The sequence below is a fragment of the Garra rufa genome, unplaced genomic scaffold (assembly GCF_049309525.1).
Source record: "Garra rufa unplaced genomic scaffold, GarRuf1.0 hap1_unplaced_001, whole genome shotgun sequence".
NCBI lineage: Eukaryota > Metazoa > Chordata > Actinopteri > Cypriniformes > Cyprinidae > Garra > Garra rufa.
This window is the reverse complement of record NW_027394276.1, coordinates 20,282,348-20,301,226: the sequence shown is the minus strand read 5'-3', so window position 1 is coordinate 20,301,226 and position 18,879 is coordinate 20,282,348. Positions and strand designations below refer to the sequence as shown.

Sequence of the window (18,879 nt, the reverse complement as noted above, 5' to 3'; positions counted from 1 at the left end):
TATTTTCACTTTTAAAATACACATACAGTCTTTCTATATATATTTCAGTTTTTCTTTTAAAAACAGTCCAAACATCCAAAACAATTTTTTCTTTTTTAGCCACAGTTCTTCTCTCCCATATTGCACTTTTCATTAACATTACCCACAGATTTATAAACTTTTTGTTTTGGCACTTCTTTTCCCAGCCAAACATCACCACTCTGTTCCATTCCATTATGTTTTCATCCCACTCCACAGTTAAAGCTTCAATAACACATTTACATTTCCTTAAGAACCCCTCCAATTCTTTACAATATAAAAACATATGTAAAAACCCCTCTTCCTTTTCTTGACACACTTTACACATAGCATTTTGTTCTAGACCAATTTTGTTTAAAATAAAATCAGTAAAAACCACTTTATGTCTTATAAAATACTCCAAACATTCCAATTTTGTTTCCACACATCGTCCCCTTAAATTTCTCCATATACACTCTTTTTTTAAATCTTTGAATTTTTCCACCCAGTACTTATTAACAATCGGCTCTTTAAAAACATCATCTCTAAACACACAATAAAAAGTTTTTACAGTACATTCTTTAAAATCACACAGTTTTCCCCCCAGTTTCACATAAATAAATTTCTCCTTTGGCTCTTCCTCCATGCAATGTATTCTCTTAATCCACTCTTTTGGTATTGCGTTCTTGATGGCTTCGTATTTGTTTGTTATTTCTTGTTTACTATATTCTTCTTTTGCCATTTCCATTGTGTCCACAATATATTGCGTCGGTAAAAACCCCTCTTTAAACTCATACAAAACATCTCTCACTCTCGTTATCCCCACTTCCATCCATTTTTTAAAAAACATTTCTTTCCCTTGTTTCAAAATTTTGTTATTTAAGAACAGAGGTTGATTTAAAATGCTCTCTCTTCCATGCGGATCCCATTCAATTTTTGTTAAAAATTTTCCCCAGGCACTAAAAATTTCTCTGTAAAACCCAGGTAATCCTTCCGTCATCCACATTTTCGTTTTCATCCACAGAATTCCATCCCCCATATTAAAATCCCCACATTTGTTTAAAAAGTATTTCATTGTTTTTTTCCACTCAGTTTTGTTGTTTTGTTGCAGGTATTTCTTAACAATTTTCACTCTCAGAGCATTTTTTCGCTGTTCCACATCCATTAGCCCCAAACCTCCCTTCTCTACCGCCCCTAAAATCGTGTTATATGCAATCCTTGCTGGTTTCCCCTCCCATAAAAAGTCAAGAAAGCATTTCTTCAACCTCTGTTCTGTCCATAAAGGCATTTCAGAAACATATAAAACATACCAAAGTTTAGAAACCATTAAAACATTCAATATTAAAACCTTCCCCTTCAAATTTAGTGTTCTCAATCTCCAAAAATGTAACCTTCTCTCTATATCTGCTATTAGTTGCTCCCACATTTCATCTCTTACTTTCCTCTCATTCCTCCCCATTAAAACTCCTAAAATCCTCATTTCTTCCACTTCCTTAAAATTAAAACAATCCGTTAAAACCATAGCTTTGCCAAATCTCATATATATCGTTTTGTCCTCATTTATTTTACTTCCAGAACCACCGCAGTATTCTTTTACAACCTTCATAACTTCTTTAACACTTCCCTTTCCCTTTACAATTATCGTTGTATCATCAGCATATTGAAAAATTTTCCCCTCAGCCTTATTTCCCTCAATTTCTATCCCTCTTATTCTTTCATTTTGTCTTATAGCAAGTCCCAAAGGTTCAGATACAAGTGAATACAATAACGCTGAAAGCGGACAACCTTGTCTAATTGATCGTGTTATTTTAAAACAATCCGTTAAAAAACCATTACATTTAATCCTAGTTAGTGCACCCTTATATAAAATTCCAATCCATTTAATAAAATTCTCCCCAAAACCAAATCTTCTTAAAACCTCAAATAAATACCCGTGCTCAACCCTATCAAACGCTTTTTCAAAATCTAAACTAAGAATATTTCCATCTTCATTTTTTTCTTTCATATACCATATGGCATCTCTTATACTTATCGTTATATCCGCTATATCTCTCCCTTTTACCCCATATGCTTGATTTGTTTGAATTATACTTGGCATTACTTCTTTTAGTCTGTTTGCTAAAACCTTCGCTAAAATTTTAAGATCCGTATTCAACATTGTGATTGGTCTGTAGTTTTTTAAATCTACTTTTTCTCCTTTCCTTTTATATATCAGTTTCATTAACCCCATCCTTGTTCTTTCATTAATTTCTTCCTTTTCAAAAATTTCTTTAAAAACCTCATTTAAAATCTTTATTAAAACCTCTTTAAAACAGACATAAAATTCAGTTCCCAAACCATCTATTCCTGGACTTTTCTTTTTATTCAGTTGATTTATTGCTATTTCAATCTCCTCTTCTCTAATTTCTTGGTCACATTCTTTTTTATCTTCCTCACTTACTTTTGCTTTTATCTGACTCAACAGTTCCTTTTTTTTCTCCTCTTCCACCCCCCTTGCACTAAACAGATCCTCATAAAAATTCCTTATTTCCTCCAATATCTTTTTATTCTCTTCTACGAGTTCTCCATTTTTCCCTCTTATTTCTTTTATCGTTTCAGCTTTTCCTCTCTTTTTTTCCAAGTCAAAAAAGAACTTTGTACATTTTTCTCCTTCCACCACATATTTTGCTTTGCTTCTTAGCCTTGCCCCCTCATATTGTTTTTCTTCTATTTCTTTCAGTTTTCCCTCTATTTCCTTTATCTTTTGTATGTCTTTATTTTCTTTATTCAATTCCATTTCTAAACTTTCTTTCATTTTATTTTCTTCGTATCTTTTGCATTTCTGTTTTAAACTACAATATTTGATCGAAAATTTTTTGATTAAAAACTTCACGTTCTCCCACCATAATCTCCTATCCTCTTCAAACATTCCATTTTCCTTTTCTTTTTCTATAATTTCTTTAACCTTTGAAACATAATCTTCATTCTTTAAAATCTGTGTATTTAAAATCCATACTCCCGGCCCTCTTTGCATTTTCCTCCAGTCCAAACTAAAGGATAAAAACTTGTGATCGCTAAAACTGGTTTCTTCATATTTAATCTTTTCAATAAAATTCTCCACATTTCTCGTGCATAAAACAAAGTCAATTCTAGTTTGGCATACAAAACTCCCCACTATTTGTCTTCTTGAGAATTCTTTTTTCTTTTCGTTCCTTTCTCTCCACACATCTATTAAATTATTTTCTCTCATCAATTCGTTTAATTCTTTTCTCCCTGTGTCCGATTTAAAAACCATTCCCTCCGCCATATCCTGTTTGCTAAAAACAGTATTAAAATCCCCCATCATAATTGTTTCTTTATATTTCTTTATAATGCTCCTTAAAACATTAAAAAAAACTTTCTTTTCTTTCGCCTCTGTTGGTGCATGTACATTCACTAAAATAATTCCACGTCCTTCATAATTTACTTCTACTACCATACATTTCCCTATCTTATCTTTATACACTACTTTGCTTGCATTAAACACATCTTTCCTCATTAAAAACGCTACACCTCTTCCAAGCCTTCCATCCCCATTGTTATATAATATATCTCCTTCCCATTTCTTTTTATAGTCCATCATCACACTCTCTTTCCAGTTTGTTTCTTGCAAAGCGATAACATCTTCTCCTTTGCATTTTTCTTTCAGTCTTTCAAATTTTCCCATGTCCATCAATCCCCTTGCATTAAAAGTAACACAACTTAAAACCATTAAAAGAAATAAAAACAAATACCTAGAAAACATTATACTCCATCTTCTCCCTCCAGCCCACTTAACACTTCATATCTGTTTACACTTGTCATGATTTTTTTTCTTGCATTTCCCACATTTGGTTTTACCTTTAAGGCTCTCCTTCTAATTAGTCCTCTCCCCTCTCTGTCTTTTCCCATGTTGTCCATCTTTGCTTGCTCTGCATTGTCTGTTTCTTTGTTTTGATTTCCCATTCTTTGTCCATCTCTCTCTACGTCGTCCAGAAAACTTTTAGAAGTGTCCAATGTTTCCATTTCTGTCCAGTGGGTGTCTTGTTGTGTTGTATGTTCCTTAAGTTCATCGTTCCCTTTTTCTTCTTCTCCTTCCTCTCGGTTGCCTGTTGCTCCTTCTGTTTCTTTTTGTTGTAATCCTTCCTCTTGTGTTTCACCAGTTTCTCCTTCCTCCTCGTTGTTTCCTTCACGCACCTGTCCGTCCACCTGACTTTCCGTGCCTCCTTCCTCTTCCTCCATCCAACACTCACACTTATTTAAAATTTGCTGACACTCCGGGCACCTGACTGCGTTACAGTCTCTTGCAAAATGTCCCCTTTCATCACACTTGTAGCATGTAAACTCAGGGCACTCTTTTAGCAGGTGGTCTGGGCTCATGCACAGTCTACAGGTCTTCACCTGGTGGCTGTGCATCACCCTAAAATACTGCAACCCTTCTACCGTTTCCAGCCTCGTGCTGTAAGGCAATGATGCTACTTCTTTGGGGAACCTTACTTTTAGGAACCTTGTTCCATCCTCGATTTCAGTGCCCGGGTAGCATCTTCTTTTAATTTTTGAAAGGGGTTTAACTCCCCATCCCTCCAATTTTCCAATAATTTCAGTGTCATCCAGGTAGACGGGCAGGTGCATGAAGGAAACAACGTATTCTCTATTTTGCAGTTTTTTTATTTCACAGTTCACCCCTTTAATTGTCAGTCCATCGATTAAATCCTCACACGATTCCTCCTTTTCCATTGTTAATTCAAACTCTTTTCCTTGTCTTGGCCTTAACGCTAGAATTTTTCCATTTCCACACTTGTCCGTCACTGCTTTAATAATATCCACAGCTCTCACCTCATTTACATGTTCCACATTCACAATCACTGTTGCCTCCTTCAAATATTTCTTTCCACTTGGGTTGTCTCTTGCATCTTGTTTTTTCCTGTATCTTGCTCGTTGTTGATAGTCCAGTCCAGTGTTGTTTGCCATGCATATCTCTCCGCCCAGTCCAGTGTCATTTACCATTCGTGTTCCTCCAGCCGGTCCTGTGTCATTATCCATTAATCCGTCCATTTTAAAGAAAAAAAGCAAAAAAAGGTTAACCACCCTCCAGCCAGCAGAGATGCTGCTGTTGGGTGGTTTAAAAACAACAAAAAAAACACAAAAAACTAATTTGAAGTAAAAAAATACAAACAAAAGAAAAATAAACAAAATGGAGGAGAGCCTTCCTCTCCAAACTGCTGCCAACCACTTCCTGTTGCTCTCTAGCGCCTCAGGTGGGGGTATGGCCGTAAGCGAGGGCTGCTCCAAAAAGTGGGCTATTTAAAGATCAGCCTCCGTAAAAGCCAGCATATTATATAAATAGTGAAGAAAAGGCAAAAGCTTACAGCACCTGGTATTCCCAGGCGGTCTCCCATCCAAGTACTAACCAGGCCCGACGCTGCTTAGCTTCCGAGATCAGACGAGATCGGGCGCTCTCAGCGCGGTATGGCCATAAGCGAGGGCTGCTCCAAAAAGTGGGCTATTTAAAGATCAGCCTCCGTAAAAGCCAGCATATTATATAAATAGTGAAGAAAAGGCAAAAGCTTACAGCACCTGGTATTCCCAGGCGGTCTCCCATAAAAGTGTAACAATCGGCCTTATCAGCCGAGTTACAAGACTAAAATGGGGTCAGATTTAACTGTGAGAGATGACTAGTGGTTAAAAGAATGAGACATAAAAGAAAATTGGTTTAAATAGATTTGGTGTATTTACAAGGTTCACATAAAAGACTTTAAAACAACACGATAAAACTAGGTAAACTCTGTTAAAAGAATACAGTTCATTTGTCCATACCCTAAAAACAGGTAAACTCTGTTAAAAGAATACAGTTCATTTGTCCATACCCTAAAAACAGTCCAAGAACCCCAGTGTGTTGATAAGTCCAATGTGAGTGACCACCAGTGTATATACAATCCACAGAAAGTGTAATCCAAAGTTTGCAGGTGGTGAATGGAAAGGTGAGCTCTAAAATAAGCAACTCCTCAATCCAACAGTTTGGTGACTGTCCTTTGTTTGTCATGCTGCTCTCTTATACAGTTGTACTTCCTGCTTCCTGTCATGTGTCTAGTCACATGACAGGCCAACCATCCATTTATTAAAGACACATACACTTAAAATGTTAAGAGTAATAAAATGGCCTAAAAAACATGTAAAACACTTAAAACTCTATAATACATGTAAATGATTGTAATAAATAGAGCGGTAAAACACGTCTTTCTAAAAGCCAGCATATTATATAAATAGTGAAGAAAAGGCAAAAGCTTACAGCACCTGGTATTCCCAGGCGGTCTCCCATCCAAGTACTAACCAGGCCCGACGCTGCTTAGCTTCCGAGATCAGACGAGATCGGGCGCTCTCAGCGCGGTATGGCCATAAGCAAGGGCTGCTCCAAAAAGTGGGCTATTTAAAGATCAGCCTCCGTAAAAGCCAGCATATTATATAAATAGTGAAGAAAAGGCAAAAGCTTACAGCACCTGGTATTCCCAGGCGGTCTCCCATAAAAGTGTAACAATCGGCCTTATCAGCCGAGTTACAAGACTAAAATGGGGTCAGATTTAACTGTGAGAGATGACTAGTGGTTAAAAGAATGAGACAAAAAAGAAAATTGGTTTAAATAGATTTGGTGTATTTACAAGGTTCACATAAAAGACTTTAAAACAACACGATAAAACTAGGTAAACTCTGTTAAAAGAATACAGTTCATTTGTCCATACCCTAAAAACAGGTAAACTCTGTTAAAAGAATACAGTTCATTTGTCCATACCCTAAAAACAGACCAAGAACCCCAGTGTGTTGATAAGTCCACTGTGAGTGTCCACCAGTGTATATACAATCCACAGAAAGTGTAATCCAAAGTTTGCAGGTGGTGAATGGAAAGGTGAGCTCTAAAATTAGCAACTCCTCAATCCAACAGTTTGGTGACTGTCCTTTGTTTGTCATGCTGCTTTCTTATACAGTTGTACTTCCTGCTTCCTGTCATGTGTCTAGTCACATGACAGGCCAACCATCCATTTATTAAAGACACATACACTTAAAATGTTAAGAGTAATAAAATGGCCTAAAAAACATGTAAAACACTTAAAACTCTATAATACATGTAAATGATTGTAATAAATAGAGCGGTAAAACACGTCTTTCTAAAAGCCAGCATATTATATAAATAGTGAAGAAAAGGCAAAAGCTTACAGCACCTGGTATTCCCAGGCGGTCTCCCATCCAAGTACTAACCAGGCCCGACGCTGCTTAGCTTCCGAGATCAGACGAGATCGGGCGCTCTCAGCGCGGTATGGCCATAAGCGAGGGCTGCTCCAAAAAGTGGGCTATTTAAAGATCAGCCTCCGTAAAAGCCAGCATATTATATAAATAGTGAAGAAAAGGCAAAAGCTTACAGCACCTGGTATTCCCAGGCGGTCTCCCATAAAAGTGTAACAATCGGCCTTATCAGCCGAGTTACAAGACTAAAATGGGGTCAGATTTAACTGTGAGAGATGACTAGTGGTTAAAAGAATGAGACATAAAAGAAAATTGGTTTAAATAGATTTGGTGTATTTACAAGGTTCACATAAAAGACTTTAAAACAACACGATAAAACTAGGTAAACTCTGTTAAAAGAATACAGTTCATTTGTCCATACCCTAAAAACAGGTAAACTCTGTTAAAAGAATACAGTTCATTTGTCCATACCCTAAAAACAGTCCAAGAACCCCAGTGTGTTGATAAGTCCAATGTGAGTGTCCACCAGTGTATATACAATCCACAGAAAGTGTAATCCAAAGTTTGCAGGTGGTGAATGGAAAGGTGAGCTCTAAAATTAGCAACTCCTCAATCCAACAGTTTGGTGACTGTCCTTTGTTTGTCATGCTGCTCTCTTATACAGTTGTACTTCCTGCTTCCTGTCATGTGTCTAGTCACATGACAGGCCAACCATCCATTTATTAAAGACACATACACTTAAAATGTTAAGAGTAATAAAATGGCCTAAAAAACATGTAAAACACTTAAAACTCTATAATACATGTAAATGATTGTAATAAATAGAGCGGTAAAACACGTCTTTCTAAAAGCCAGCATATTATATAAATAGTGAAGAAAAGGCAAAAGCTTACAGCACCTGGTATTCCCAGGCGGTCTCCCATCCAAGTACTAACCAGGCCCGACGCTGCTTAGCTTCCGAGATCAGACGAGATCGGGCGCTCTCAGCGCGGTATGGCCATAAGCGAGGGCTGCTCCAAAAAGTGGGCTATTTAAAGATCAGCCTCCGTAAAAGCCAGCATATTATATAAATAGTGAAGAAAAGGCAAAAGCTTACAGCACCTGGTATTCCCAGGCGGTCTCCCATCCAAGTACTAACCAGGCCCGACGCTGCTTAGCTTCCGAGATCAGACGAGATCGGGCGCTCTCAGCGCGGTATGGCCATAAGCGAGGGCTGCTCCAAAAAGTGGGCTATTTAAAGATCAGCCTCCGTAAAAGCCAGCATATTATATAAATAGTGAAGAAAAGGCAAAAGCTTACAGCACCTGGTATTCCCAGGCGGTCTCCCATAAAAGTGTAACAATCGGCCTTATCAGCCGAGTTACAAGACTAAAATGGGGTCAGATTTAACTGTGAGAGATGACTAGTGGTTAAAAGAATGAGACATAAAAGAAAATTGGTTTAAATAGATTTGGTGTATTTACAAGGTTCACATAAAAGACTTTAAAACAACACGATAAAACTAGGTAAACTCTGTTAAAAGAATACAGTTCATTTGTCCATACCCTAAAAACAGGTAAACTCTGTTAAAAGAATACAGTTCATTTGTCCATACCCTAAAAACAGTCCAAGAACCCCAGTGTGTTGATAAGTCCAATGTGAGTGTCCACCAGTGTATATACAATCCACAGAAAGTGTAATCCAAAGTTTGCAGGTGGTGAATGGAAAGGTGAGCTCTAAAATTAGCAACTCCTCAATCCAACAGTTTGGTGACTGTCCTTTGTTTGTCATGCTGCTCTCTTATACAGTTGTACTTCCTGCTTCCTGTCATGTGTCTAGTCACATGACAGGCCAACCATCCATTTATTAAAGACACATACACTTAAAATGTTAAGAGTAATAAAATGGCCTAAAAAACATGTAAAACACTTAAAACTCTATAATACATGTAAATGATTGTAATAAATAGAGCGGTAAAACACGTCTTTCTAAAAGCCAGCATATTATATAAATAGTGAAGAAAAGGCAAAAGCTTACAGCACCTGGTATTCCCAGGCGGTCTCCCATCCAAGTACTAACCAGGCCCGACGCTGCTTAGCTTCCGAGATCAGACGAGATCGGGCGCTCTCAGCGCGGTATGGCCATAAGCGAGGGCTGCTCCAAAAAGTGGGCTATTTAAAGATCAGCCTCCGTAAAAGCCAGCATATTATATAAATAGTGAAGAAAAGGCAAAAGCTTACAGCACCTGGTATTCCCAGGCGGTCTCCCATCCAAGTACTAACCAGGCCCGACGCTGCTTAGCTTCCGAGATCAGACGAGATCGGGCGCTCTTTTTTTTTTTTTTTTTTTTTTTTTTGTGATAAAAAAATACATAAAAAAATACAGTTTGTCTTACACAGTGTCTACATTACACACCACAGATTTGTATACACAACTTACAAAAATCCTTCGTTCTCAGGAAGCTTCAACATAAAATCTTTTAAGACACGATAAACATTTGATGTAAAAAAAACATAAAATGCATCCAACATATTTTCACTTTTAAAATACACATACAGTCTTTCTATATATATTTCAGTTTTTCTTTTAAAAACAGTCCAAACATCCAAAACAATTTTTTCTTTTTTAGCTACAGTTCTTCTCTCCCATATTGCACTTTTCATTAACATTACCCACAGATTTATAAACTTTTTGTTTTGGCACTTCTTTTCCCAGCCAAACATCACCACTCTGTTCCATTCCATTATGTTTTCATCCCACTCCACAGTTAAAGCTTCAATAACACATTTACATTTCCTTAAGAACCCCTCCAATTCTTTACAATATAAAAACATATGTAAAAACCCCTCTTCCTTTTCTTGACACACTTTACACATAGCATTTTGTTCTAGACCAATTTTGTTTAAAATAAAATCAGTAAAAACCACTTTATGTCTTATAAAATACTCCAAACATTCCAATTTTGTTTCCACACATCGTCCCCTTAAATTTCTCCATATACACTCTTTTTTTAAATCTTTGAATTTTTCCACCCAGTACTTATTAACAATCGGCTCTTTAAAAACATCATCTCTAAACACACAATAAAAAGTTTTTACAGTACATTCTTTAAAATCACACAGTTTTCCCCCCAGTTTCACATAAATAAATTTCTCCTTTGGCTCTTCCTCCATGCAATGTATTCTCTTAATCCACTCTTTTGGTATTGCGTTCTTGATGGCTTCGTATTTGTTTGTTATTTCTTGTTTACTATATTCTTCTTTTGCCATTTCCATTGTGTCCACAATATATTGCGTCGGTAAAAACCCCTCTTTAAACTCATACAAAACATCTCTCACTCTCGTTATCCCCACTTCCATCCATTTTTTAAAAAACATTTCTTTCCCTTGTTTCAAAATTTTGTTATTTAAGAACAGAGGTTGATTTAAAATGCTCTCTCTTCCATGCGGATCCCATTCAATTTTTGTTAAAAATTTTCCCCAGGCACTAAAAATTTCTCTGTAAAACCCAGGTAATCCTTCCGTCATCCACATTTTCGTTTTCATCCACAGAATTCCATCCCCCATATTAAAATCCCCACATTTGTTTAAAAAGTATTTCATTGTTTTTTTCCACTCAGTTTTGTTGTTTTGTTGCAGGTATTTCTTAACAATTTTCACTCTCAGAGCATTTTTTCGCTGTTCCACATCCATTAGCCCCAAACCTCCCTTCTCTACCGCCCCTAAAATCGTGTTATATGCAATCCTTGCTGGTTTCCCCTCCCATAAAAAGTCAAGAAAGCATTTCTTCAACCTCTGTTCTGTCCATAAAGGCATTTCAGAAACATATAAAACATACCAAAGTTTAGAAACCATTAAAACATTCAATATTAAAACCTTCCCCTTCAAATTTAGTGTTCTCAATCTCCAAAAATGTAACCTTCTCTCTATATCTGCTATTAGTTGCTCCCACATTTCATCTCTTACTTTCCTCTCATTCCTCCCCATTAAAACTCCTAAAATCCTCATTTCTTCCACTTCCTTAAAATTAAAACAATCCGTTAAAACCATAGCTTTGCCAAATCTCATATATATCGTTTTGTCCTCATTTATTTTACTTCCAGAACCACCGCAGTATTCTTTTACAACCTTCATAACTTCTTTAACACTTCCCTTTCCCTTTACAATTATCGTTGTATCATCAGCATATTGAAAAATTTTCCCCTCAGCCTTATTTCCCTCAATTTCTATCCCTCTTATTCTTTCATTTTGTCTTATAGCAAGTCCCAAAGGTTCAGATACAAGTGAATACAATAACGCTGAAAGCGGACAACCTTGTCTAATTGATCGTGTTATTTTAAAACAATCCGTTAAAAAACCATTACATTTAATCCTAGTTAGTGCACCCTTATATAAAATTCCAATCCATTTAATAAAATTCTCCCCAAAACCAAATCTTCTTAAAACCTCAAATAAATACCCGTGCTCAACCCTATCAAACGCTTTTTCAAAATCTAAACTAAGAATATATCCATCTTCATTTTTTTCTTTCATATACCATATGGCATCTCTTATACTTATCGTTATATCCGCTATATCTCTCCCTTTTACCCCATATGCTTGATTTGTTTGAATTATACTTGGCATTACTTCTTTTAGTCTGTTTGCTAAAACCTTCGCTAAAATTTTAAGATCCGTATTCAACATTGTGATTGGTCTGTAGTTTTTTAAATCTACTTTTTCTCCTTTCCTTTTATATATCAGTTTCATTAACCCCATCCTTGTTCTTTCATTAATTTCTTCCTTTTCAAAAATTTCTTTAAAAACCTCATTTAAAATCTTTATTAAAACCTCTTTAAAACAGACATAAAATTCAGTTCCCAAACCATCTATTCCTGGACTTTTCTTTTTATTCAGTTGATTTATTGCTATTTCAATCTCCTCTTCTCTAATTTCTTGGTCACATTCTTTTTTATCTTCCTCACTTACTTTTGCTTTTATCTGACTCAACAGTTCCTTTTTTTTCTCCTCTTCCACCCCCCTTGCACTAAACAGATCCTCATAAAAATTCCTTATTTCCTCCAATATCTTTTTATTCTCTTCTACAAGTTCTCCATTTTTCCCTCTTATTTCTTTTATCGTTTCAGCTTTTCCTCTCTTTTTTTCCAAGTCAAAAAAGAACTTTGTACATTTTTCTCCTTCCACCACATATTTTGCTTTGCTTCTTAGCCTTGCCCCCTCATATTGTTTTTCTTCTATTTCTTTCAGTTTTCCCTCTATTTCCTTTATCTTTTGTATGTCTTTATTTTCTTTATTCAATTCCATTTCTAAACTTTCTTTCATTTTATTTTCTTCGTATCTTTTGCATTTCTGTTTTAAACTACAATATTTGATCGAAAATTTTTTGATTAAAAACTTCACGTTCTCCCACCATAATCTCCTATCCTCTTCAAACATTCCATTTTCCTTTTCTTTTTCTATAATTTCTTTAACCTTTGAAACATAATCTTCATTCTTTAAAATCTGTGTATTTAAAATCCATACTCCCGGCCCTCTTTGCATTTTCCTCCAGTCCAAACTAAAGGATAAAAACTTGTGATCGCTAAAACTGGTTTCTTCATATTTAATCTTTTCAATAAAATTCTCCACATTTCTCGTGCATAAAACAAAGTCAATTCTAGTTTGGCATACAAAACTCCCCACTATTTGTCTTCTTGAGAATTCTTTTTTCTTTTCGTTCCTTTCTCTCCACACATCTATTAAATTATTTTCTCTCATCAATTCGTTTAATTCTTTTCTCCCTGTGTCCGATTTAAAAACCATTCCCTCCGCCATATCCTGTTTGCTAAAAACAGTATTAAAATCCCCCATCATAATTGTTTCTTTATATTTCTTTATAATGCTCCTTAAAACATTAAAAAAAACTTTCTTTTCTTTCGCCTCTGTTGGTGCATGTACATTCACTAAAATAATTCCACGTCCTTCATAATTTACTTCTACTACCATACATTTCCCTATCTTATCTTTATACACTACTTTGCTTGCATTAAACACATCTTTCCTCATTAAAAACGCTACACCTCTTCCAAGCCTTCCATCCCCATTGTTATATAATATATCTCCTTCCCATTTCTTTTTATAGTCCATCATCACACTCTCTTTCCAGTTTGTTTCTTGCAAAGCGATAACATCTTCTCCTTTGCATTTTTCTTTCAGTCTTTCAAATTTTCCCATGTCCATCAATCCCCTTGCATTAAAAGTAACACAACTTAAAACCATTAAAAGAAATAAAAACAAATACCTAGAAAACATTATACTCCATCTTCTCCCTCCAGCCCACTTAACACTTCATATCTGTTTACACTTGTCATGATTTTTTTTCTTGCATTTCCCACATTTGGTTTTACCTTTAAGGCTCTCCTTCTAATTAGTCCTCTCCCCTCTCTGTCTTTTCCCATGTTGTCCATCTTTGCTTGCTCTGCATTGTCTGTTTCTTTGTTTTGATTTCCCATTCTTTGTCCATCTCTCTCTACGTCGTCCAGAAAACTTTTAGAAGTGTCCAATGTTTCCATTTCTGTCCAGTGGGTGTCTTGTTGTGTTGTATGTTCCTTAAGTTCATCGTTCCCTTTTTCTTCTTCTCCTTCCTCTCGGTTGCCTGTTGCTCCTTCTGTTTCTTTTTGTTGTAATCCTTCCTCTTGTGTTTCACCAGTTTCTCCTTCCTCCTCGTTGTTTCCTTCACGCACCTGTCCGTCCACCTGACTTTCCGTGCCTCCTTCCTCTTCCTCCATCCAACACTCACACTTATTTAAAATTTGCTGACACTCCGGGCACCTGACTGCGTTACAGTCTCTTGCAAAATGTCCCCTTTCATCACACTTGTAGCATGTAAACTCAGGGCACTCTTTTAGCAGGTGGTCTGGGCTCATGCACAGTCTACAGGTCTTCACCTGGTGGCTGTGCATCACCCTAAAATACTGCAACCCTTCTACCGTTTCCAGCCTCGTGCTGTAAGGCAATGATGCTACTTCTTTGGGGAACCTTACTTTTAGGAACCTTGTTCCATCCTCGATTTCAGTGCCCGGGTAGCATCTTCTTTTAATTTTTGAAAGGGGTTTAACTCCCCATCCCTCCAATTTTCCAATAATTTCAGTGTCATCCAGGTAGACGGGCAGGTGCATGAAGGAAACAACGTATTCTCTATTTTGCAGTTTTTTTATTTCACAGTTCACCCCTTTAATTGTCAGTCCATCGATTAAATCCTCACACGATTCCTCCTTTTCCATTGTTAATTCAAACTCTTTTCCTTGTCTTGGCCTTAACGCTAGAATTTTTCCATTTCCACACTTGTCCGTCACTGCTTTAATAATATCCACAGCTCTCACCTCATTTACATGTTCCACATTCACAATCACTGTTGCCTCCTTCAAATATTTCTTTCCACTTGGGTTGTCTCTTGCATCTTGTTTTTTCCTGTATCTTGCTCGTTGTTGATAGTCCAGTCCAGTGTTGTTTGCCATGCATATCTCTCCGCCCAGTCCAGTGTCATTTACCATTCGTGTTCCTCCAGCCGGTCCTGTGTCATTATCCATTAATCCGTCCATTTTAAAGAAAAAAAGCAAAAAAAGGTTAACCACCCTCCAGCCAGCAGAGATGCTGCTGTTGGGTGGTTTAAAAACAACAAAAAAAACACAAAAAACTAATTTGAAGTAAAAAAATACAAACAAAAGAAAAATAAACAAAATGGAGGAGAGCCTTCCTCTCCAAACTGCTGCCAACCACTTCCTGTTGCTCTCTAGCGCCTCAGGTGGGGGTATGGCCGTAAGCGAGGGCTGCTCCAAAAAGTGGGCTATTTAAAGATCAGCCTCCGTAAAAGCCAGCATATTATATAAATAGTGAAGAAAAGGCAAAAGCTTACAGCACCTGGTATTCCCAGGCGGTCTCCCATCCAAGTACTAACCAGGCCCGACGCTGCTTAGCTTCCGAGATCAGACGAGATCGGGCGCTCTCAGCGCGGTATGGCCATAAGCGAGGGCTGCTCCAAAAAGTGGGCTATTTAAAGATCAGCCTCCGTAAAAGCCAGCATATTATATAAATAGTGAAGAAAAGGCAAAAGCTTACAGCACCTGGTATTCCCAGGCGGTCTCCCATAAAAGTGTAACAATCGGCCTTATCAGCCGAGTTACAAGACTAAAATGGGGTCAGATTTAACTGTGAGAGATGACTAGTGGTTAAAAGAATGAGACATAAAAGAAAATTGGTTTAAATAGATTTGGTGTATTTACAAGGTTCACATAAAAGACTTTAAAACAACACGATAAAACTAGGTAAACTCTGTTAAAAGAATACAGTTCATTTGTCCATACCCTAAAAACAGGTAAACTCTGTTAAAAGAATACAGTTCATTTGTCCATACCCTAAAAACAGTCCAAGAACCCCAGTGTGTTGATAAGTCCAATGTGAGTGACCACCAGTGTATATACAATCCACAGAAAGTGTAATCCAAAGTTTGCAGGTGGTGAATGGAAAGGTGAGCTCTAAAATAAGCAACTCCTCAATCCAACAGTTTGGTGACTGTCCTTTGTTTGTCATGCTGCTCTCTTATACAGTTGTACTTCCTGCTTCCTGTCATGTGTCTAGTCACATGACAGGCCAACCATCCATTTATTAAAGACACATACACTTAAAATGTTAAGAGTAATAAAATGGCCTAAAAAACATGTAAAACACTTAAAACTCTATAATACATGTAAATGATTGTAATAAATAGAGCGGTAAAACACGTCTTTCTAAAAGCCAGCATATTATATAAATAGTGAAGAAAAGGCAAAAGCTTACAGCACCTGGTATTCCCAGGCGGTCTCCCATCCAAGTACTAACCAGGCCCGACGCTGCTTAGCTTCCGAGATCAGACGAGATCGGGCGCTCTCAGCGCGGTATGGCCATAAGCAAGGGCTGCTCCAAAAAGTGGGCTATTTAAAGATCAGCCTCCGTAAAAGCCAGCATATTATATAAATAGTGAAGAAAAGGCAAAAGCTTACAGCACCTGGTATTCCCAGGCGGTCTCCCATAAAAGTGTAACAATCGGCCTTATCAGCCGAGTTACAAGACTAAAATGGGGTCAGATTTAACTGTGAGAGATGACTAGTGGTTAAAAGAATGAGACAAAAAAGAAAATTGGTTTAAATAGATTTGGTGTATTTACAAGGTTCACATAAAAGACTTTAAAACAACACGATAAAACTAGGTAAACTCTGTTAAAAGAATACAGTTCATTTGTCCATACCCTAAAAACAGGTAAACTCTGTTAAAAGAATACAGTTCATTTGTCCATACCCTAAAAACAGACCAAGAACCCCAGTGTGTTGATAAGTCCACTGTGAGTGTCCACCAGTGTATATACAATCCACAGAAAGTGTAATCCAAAGTTTGCAGGTGGTGAATGGAAAGGTGAGCTCTAAAATTAGCAACTCCTCAATCCAACAGTTTGGTGACTGTCCTTTGTTTGTCATGCTGCTTTCTTATACAGTTGTACTTCCTGCTTCCTGTCATGTGTCTAGTCACATGACAGGCCAACCATCCATTTATTAAAGACACATACACTTAAAATGTTAAGAGTAATAAAATGGCCTAAAAAACATGTAAAACACTTAAAACTCTATAATACATGTAAATGATTGTAATAAATAGAGCGGTAAAACACGTCTTTCTAAAAGCCAGCATATTATATAAATAGTGAAGAAAAGGCAAAAGCTTACAGCACCTGGTATTCCCAGGCGGTCTCCCATCCAAGTACTAACCAGGCCCGACGCTGCTTAGCTTCCGAGATCAGACGAGATCGGGCGCTCTCAGCGCGGTATGGCCATAAGCGAGGGCTGCTCCAAAAAGTGGGCTATTTAAAGATCAGCCTCCGTAAAAGCCAGCATATTATATAAATAGTGAAGAAAAGGCAAAAGCTTACAGCACCTGGTATTCCCAGGCGGTCTCCCATAAAAGTGTAACAATCGGCCTTATCAGCCGAGTTACAAGACTAAAATGGGGTCAGATTTAACTGTGAGAGATGACTAGTGGTTAAAAGAATGAGACATAAAAGAAAATTGGTTTAAATAGATTTGGTGTATTTACAAGGTTCACATAAAAGACTTTAAAACAACACGATAAAACTAGGTAAACTCTGTTAAAAGAATACAGTTCATTTGTCCATACCCTAAAAACAGGTAAACTCTGTTAAAAGAATACAGTTCATTTGTCCATACCCTAAAAACAGTCCAAGAACCCCAGTGTGTTGATAAGTCCAATGTGAGTGTCCACCAGTGTATATACAATCCACAGAAAGTGTAATCCAAAGTTTGCAGGTGGTGAATGGAAAGGTGAGCTCTAAAATTAGCAACTCCTCAATCCAACAGTTTGGTGACTGTCCTTTGTTTGTCATGCTGCTCTCTTATACAGTTGTACTTCCTGCTTCCTGTCATGTGTCTAGTCACATGACAGGCCAACCATCCATTTATTAAAGACACATACACTTAAAATGTTAAGAGTAATAAAATGGCCTAAAAAACATGTAAAACACTTAAAACTCTATAATACATGTAAATGATTGTAATAAATAGAGCGGTAAAACACGTCTTTCTAAAAGCCAGCATATTATATAAATAGTGAAGAAAAGGCAAAAGCTTACAGCACCTGGTATTCCCAGGCGGTCTCCCATCCAAGTACTAACCAGGCCCGACGCTGCTTAGCTTCCGAGATCAGACGAGATCGGGCGCTCTCTTTTTTTTTTTTTTTTTTTTTTTTTTTATTATCAAAAAGTACAAAATAAATATTTACATGACAAAAATAATTCAATTTCACATCTTTACATCTTCAAACTTATGACATGTGTATATCACTTCAAAAACACAACATAAATACAAACCACAAACCCAAATCAAAACAATGACATTTTGATGCAAGTCTCATCGTAAATCATATTTATCAAAATTTTATACAAAACCCTTTTCCCTCTTCTATACAAACCAGCTCATTGCCTTCCACAAAAGCCTTTTCAAATTCCTCTTTAGGCAAACATTTCCACATCAAATACACATTTTTCCTTAAAATCGTCTTGAACATTGCCCTTACATCCACTTTTTTCTTATCATAATACGCCATATTCCTCCTTACCCATATCGCATATCTTGCATTACTTAATACAAAGTTCCATAAATTCACTTTCCTATCCTTTTTATTCATGTTTATCCCAAACAAAAACAGCTTTCTCCATTCATCCCCTATCACATCTTTCCCCGTTCCTTTTTTCACCAACACTTTTAGTTCTGTATGAAATGCTTCCAACTCTTTGCATTCAAAAAAAATGTGCATTAATGTTTCTGGCTCTGTCCCACATACATCACATTCTCGTTTTACATTTTTGTTCATTTGATGAATCACCACCTTTGTATATATTCTATTATGCCTTAATTTAAAGTCCAGGTTTTCACAATCCAGTCCATTGTATTTCACATTTAAATTCCTCCAAATTGTCTTTACATTTATTCCAGGGAATACCCTTGGCCAAACCACCTCAGAGGCAGGCATTTTGATTTCCTTTTTCACCATCATCTTATAACATGTTTTCACATTTAACTGACACAAAAACTTTTTTCCCTTTTTATCTATAACATACATTTCTGGAAATCCCCAATCTCCTATTTTT

General features: G+C 36.8%; 9 non-coding genes across 9 annotated transcripts; all 9 read right to left on the bottom strand.

Moving 5' to 3' along the window:
• Positions 1 to 5,356: 5,356 nt before the first annotated feature.
• On the bottom strand, positions 5,357 to 5,475 carry LOC141304002 (5S ribosomal RNA). The gene has a single exon (XR_012343968.1). It is a non-coding gene; the product is annotated as a 5S ribosomal RNA (ribosomal RNA).
• An 801-nt stretch (positions 5,476 to 6,276) lies between these two features.
• On the bottom strand, positions 6,277 to 6,395 carry LOC141303999 (5S ribosomal RNA). Its single transcript, XR_012343966.1, has one exon. It is a non-coding gene; the product is annotated as a 5S ribosomal RNA (ribosomal RNA).
• An 801-nt stretch (positions 6,396 to 7,196) lies between these two features.
• On the bottom strand, positions 7,197 to 7,315 carry LOC141303998 (5S ribosomal RNA). The gene has a single exon (XR_012343965.1). It is a non-coding gene; the product is annotated as a 5S ribosomal RNA (ribosomal RNA).
• An 801-nt stretch (positions 7,316 to 8,116) lies between these two features.
• LOC141303997 (5S ribosomal RNA) lies at positions 8,117 to 8,235 on the bottom strand. The gene has a single exon (XR_012343964.1). It is a non-coding gene; the product is annotated as a 5S ribosomal RNA (ribosomal RNA).
• Positions 8,236 to 8,319: 84 nt separating this feature from the next.
• Positions 8,320 to 8,438, bottom strand: LOC141303996 (5S ribosomal RNA). Its single transcript, XR_012343963.1, has one exon. It is a non-coding gene; the product is annotated as a 5S ribosomal RNA (ribosomal RNA).
• An 801-nt stretch (positions 8,439 to 9,239) lies between these two features.
• Positions 9,240 to 9,358, bottom strand: LOC141303995 (5S ribosomal RNA). Its single transcript, XR_012343962.1, has one exon. It is a non-coding gene; the product is annotated as a 5S ribosomal RNA (ribosomal RNA).
• A 5,737-nt stretch (positions 9,359 to 15,095) lies between these two features.
• Positions 15,096 to 15,214, bottom strand: LOC141303994 (5S ribosomal RNA). Its single transcript, XR_012343960.1, has one exon. It is a non-coding gene; the product is annotated as a 5S ribosomal RNA (ribosomal RNA).
• Positions 15,215 to 16,015: 801 nt separating this feature from the next.
• LOC141303993 (5S ribosomal RNA) lies at positions 16,016 to 16,134 on the bottom strand. The gene has a single exon (XR_012343959.1). It is a non-coding gene; the product is annotated as a 5S ribosomal RNA (ribosomal RNA).
• Positions 16,135 to 16,935: 801 nt separating this feature from the next.
• LOC141303992 (5S ribosomal RNA) lies at positions 16,936 to 17,054 on the bottom strand. The gene has a single exon (XR_012343958.1). It is a non-coding gene; the product is annotated as a 5S ribosomal RNA (ribosomal RNA).
• Between the last annotated feature and the right edge of the window lie 1,825 nt (positions 17,055 to 18,879).